At 42.1% G+C, this 4765-nt stretch overlaps 2 pseudogenes; one reads left to right on the top strand and one right to left on the bottom strand.

Moving 5' to 3' along the window:
* The window catches only part of LOC105743798, a 15259-nt pseudogene extending 14408 nt beyond the window's left edge, over positions 1–851 (bottom strand).
* Positions 852–2317: 1466 nt separating this feature from the next.
* LOC101568912 lies at positions 2318–2881 on the top strand (annotated as a pseudogene).
* The last annotated feature ends 1884 nt before the right edge of the window (positions 2882–4765 follow it).

The following is a 4765-nucleotide window of genomic DNA, read 5'->3' as shown; positions in this document are numbered from 1 at the left end:
TTTCTTTCTTTCTTTCTTTCTTTCTCTCTCTCTTTCTTCTTTCTTTCTTTCTTTCTTTCTTTCTTTCTTTCTTTCTTTCTTTCTTTCTTCTTCTTTCTTTCTTCTTTTTCTTTTTTTGTATCAGAGATTGAACTCAGCATCCTGTGCTTGCCAGGCAGGCGCTTATTCTACTGAACTATCTCCCCGGCCCAGGCCTTTGTTTTCTTGTTCAAGTTGAAATATTCTTTCTTGTTCCTTGCAACCCTGCTGCGCGTCAGCTTTAATGGTTTCTCTCATCACTGCTGCCATTTCAGTTGTCTGGTCGACATGTGCGTGTAACTCATTCTGAACTGCTTCCAAGTGCCTCCTCTCGAGTCCACGAAGAGGGACTTTGAGGATGTGTCCAGATGCAGCAAGGAAGAATGTTTTGGCGCTGTTGCGAAGTACCACGTCAGTCTTGGAGTGCTGCTCTTTTAGCTTCATTATTATACCTGGATCATCTTTTTTGCTAGCCATTAGTAATCTAAACATTTGCTCTCGATACTTGTTCATTATAAGTTCCAAGGCAGACTGATGTTCGTCCAGAGATGTATGCAATTCTTCGGTTTTTGTTTTTTGGATTTTTTTTTTTTTTTTTCCTCTCTGATTTGCCTTTTCTCTTGCTGGATTCCCATAACTAATGTAGACCGTGGGCGATGTCTTGCAACTTCATTAAGTTCTTGAATTTCTTCCTGATACTGCTTCATTGCCTCTACTCACTTGTTGAGAGCTGTGGTTTGCTCAATTAGAGATTCTGCTGCATCATTATGATCCTGAAGTCTTTCAACAAGGGCTTTGGCATCAGCAAGTGCCTTCTCACTTGTGCAACTCATTTCTAAAGCAATGTGTTTTGTAGGACAACGTGCAGAAAGGCGCAATGACTCTTGGTGACAAATGCTGAAAAGGGGAAGGTGAAGACCCTGGTCTCTCCTCACCCACCCTCCGTGGTGAGGCCTCAGGTGGGTTAGGCGGACAGAAAACAAACACGGAAGATGTGTCTTCAGGGTCAGGCTGTTCCCAGGACTCTGTGCCTCAGGTCAGAAAGGAGGTCTGGTTCTTGGAGAGTAGGGCACTGGGGCAGCGTGGGCGAAGGAGGCTGCCAACCCACCCACTGCCCTTTGGTCCACGAACACTACCACTCACTCTGCTCCTGGCAGGGCCTTGCAGCCAGCAGTTACCTTTGCCAGCTGGGACGGGTACACCCCACAGAAGACTCTGTGTCCTCGTTCCACCTCTACAGTGAGCAGATTCAGAGCTGGGACACCAGTGCACACAGACAGGCTGGCCACGGACTGCCAGGGCCCAGCCCCAGGCCCAGCCCAAGGCTGGGAAGTAAGGGAGGGAAGCCCTCATAAATTTCTAATTGAGTATGGAATTGAACAATTTCTTGACAGAAATAATCTCATAAAAGTTATACAGAAGAAATAAGCTGATCTGAATAGGCCTGGGGCTAGCAAAGGAATGGAGTCCAGAAGGAATGATTTTCTCAAGCCGAGAGTACTAGACCCAGATAGATTGATTTACTGAATGATTTTACTCAATATTAAGAAATAAGTTATACCAAATTTATTATGATCTCTTTCAGAAGGTATTTTCTAACCAAATGATGATTAACTGCATTAACCTCCTACCCAAACTAAACAATCCAAGAAAATAAAATTATACAACAATATCTCAAATGAATATAGATGCAAAAAGTCTTTGGCAAGATCTTACTAAATCAATCCAAACATATTTAAAAAGAACACCACAGAAAAAAGAATGTATTCTAGGTGTACCAGGCTGGCTCGACATTTAAAAACAAATTAATGTACTCCATCACATAAGTAGGCCTAAGAAAATATATCTTTGATTATAGATGCAGACACTCTCAGTGAATTAGAAATAGAAGTCATTCCTCAATTTTATAAAAAATATTTACCAAAAAAATCAAAATCTACAATTAATGTTACCCTTAAAACTGAGAAACTTGAAATGTTCCCATATAATTGAGAAAAAGGCAAGGATAGTCACTGCTTTGAAGAATGCTCATACAATAAGAGAACATAATGAAAAGAAATGAGGGGCTGGGGAGATAGCTCAGTAGAATAAGCGCTTGCTTGGCAAGCACAAGGACCTGAGTTCAATCCCCAGTTCTACAAACAAAACAAAACAACAAACAAAATGTATACACAGTGGGAAAGAAGAAAGCTTTGTTCACAGATAACATTTATGTCTCTGTAGAAGATCCAAAGGAGGCCTGGCTCAGAGCAGCTGCCGCTGAGGTCTCTGGCAGTGTTGGTTCCACGCATCCACAAGCATGGGGAACATCTTTGCAAACCTCTTCAAGGGCTTTTGTGGCAAAAAAAAAATGCACATTCTCATGGTGGGCTTGGATGCTACCGGAAGGAAGACAATTCTTTATAAACTAAAGCTTGGTGAAATTGAAATTGTGACCACCATTCCTACCATAGGTTTCAATGTCGAGACTGTTGAATACAAGAACATCAGCTTCACTGTGTGGGATGTAGGTGTCAGGACAAGATTTAACCATTGTGGTACCACTACTTGCAGAACACACAAGGCTTGATCTTTGTGGTGGACAGCAATGACAGAGAGCGTGTGAATGAGGTCTGTGAGGATGCAGGCTGAGGACAAGCTCGGGGATGCCGTCCTCCTCATGTTTGCCAACAAGCAGGACCTCCCCAATGCCATGAATGCAGCTGAAGTCACAGACAAGCTGGGGCTGCACTCTCTACAACACAGGAACTGGTACACTCAGGCCACCTGTGCCACCAGTGGGGACAGGCTCTATGAAGGATTGGACTGGCTCTCCAATCAGCTCCGGAACCAGAAGTGAACCAGAACCCCCCTTGACTTCACTTCTTCCTTCTCTGCCCTCTGCTTTCCTCTCATGTGGCAAACATTGCGATTCTGTGGTCCTGAGTGCCAGAAGCTGTCTCCATGGGTTGGTCCCAATGTGCACTCATTGTGTTGTACATATGTAGACACAGCCTGCAGCCAGGGTTTTATTTAACGTAAATAGTTTCTGCTTCCACTGAGGCAGTTTCTGGTACTCCTGTGCAATATTACTGAGCTTTTTTTTATTATAAAGAAAAAAAAATCACCTCATTGTTAGTACTGAGAAGGGATTTGAGTGCAGGGCACCTGGCCTCCAGGGAGCCTCTGAGCTGTAGATTGGTGTCAGGATGCATTTGGTGGCTGGTGTATAACCCAAACTCAGTGCATTTTTAAAAATAGTTAAAAATTACAAGGTGAGGAGAACACTTGAACACACAGAAGGGAGACTATTCCTAGTGCAGTTCGGCCTGATCATCAGATCCAGAGATGTGACGAACAAATGCCATCCACTGCATGGCCACAGTCAAGACCCTGTGGCCTGCCTGTCTTTGGGTCACCTGCATCCATAGCATTGTGCTTGTACTTATGCTCACATTGTCCCCTTGGAGTAGTGAGGAGGGTTATGGGGGTGCAAAGCCCACCCTCCTGCTCAGTCAGTGTGCAGCTGGAGTGGCAGCCTGTTCCTAGTGCCCACTCGGGTCTTGCATTGGTCAAAGTCTGGGTCTCACCAGCAGGAGCACATGCAAGCTTGGTCGGTTGGTCCACTCCAGACCACAGTCCTGGAGCACCCACCACCTCCAGGTAGTTTCCTCCCTCAGCCTGCAAGGATCTATTTGCCATCAGAAAAGATGACCTTTACTTTTTTTCTTTTGTATTTTGATAAACACTGAAGAAGCTGGAGCTGTTAAATTTATGTAGGGAAACTTCAGAACTGGTTTATTTGGTGTTGTGTATTACTTTTTTCAAAACATGATTAATAATCAACTGTATACTTGTTTTCAGTTTTCATTTTGACAAACACTGTAATTATAGCTGTTAGGATAAAGTCTCTTAACTATTTAAAAAAAAAAGAATATCCAAAAGAAATGAGGAAAAGTCCTGCAACTAATGAATAATTATGACAAGGTTGTCAGATATAATGTTAATTTGCAAAAGATACTCAGTTTTCCATATTTCAGTAGTAAATATAAAATTTGAAGTAGAAAAAGTATCTTTACGTAAGTGCCTGCAACAGAAAGTCTCATAATGCAATGGTACATTACTGCCTCCATAAATGAAATACTTAGTGAAAATATAACAAATATGTACAAGATCTACTTATGAAAAAAGTTCTATGATGAAAACTACAAAATTCTTTTTTTTACTTTGTTTTTCAGATTTCTTTATTTCCACAATTTTATGTGCCAATATATTAAAAAAAGAGATTCTCCACTTTGAATGAAACCAGTGAAATGCGAATTGAAATACCCATGAGAAATTATCACATGACTGTCAGAGAGAAACAATCTGACTCCTGGTAGAAATGCAGAGCAGCAGGGAGCCTCATCATTGCAGTCCCTTTGGAGGGTGGTTGGAGAGTTTCATACAAACCTAATTCTGTTGTCACTGAACACTCCAACAGTTGCAATTCTAGTATTTGCCAAATTGAAATGAAATGTATGTCTGTCATCACCAAAACCAGCACAGGGAAGTTTATGGCAATTTTATTCAAAACTGCCCAAACTCAGAAGCAGCCAAAACTCCCTTCAGTAGGGACGGGTAAGCTGTGGTGCATTCCTACAATGGAATATTTTTTCAGAGCTAAAAATAAAGGGGCAGTCAGGATGTGAACAGATACACAGGATTCAAAATGTAAATTACTGAGAGAAAGGCACCATTCCAAAGAAGGGCTACACACTGTGTGGTG

Source organism: Octodon degus, unplaced genomic scaffold, assembly GCF_000260255.1.
Source record: "Octodon degus isolate 3935 unplaced genomic scaffold, OctDeg1.0 scaffold00168, whole genome shotgun sequence".
In the NCBI taxonomy this organism is placed as follows: domain Eukaryota; kingdom Metazoa; phylum Chordata; class Mammalia; order Rodentia; family Octodontidae; genus Octodon; species Octodon degus.
The sequence above is the reverse complement of the archived record's forward strand: the minus strand, read 5'-3'. Positions and strand labels throughout refer to the sequence as shown.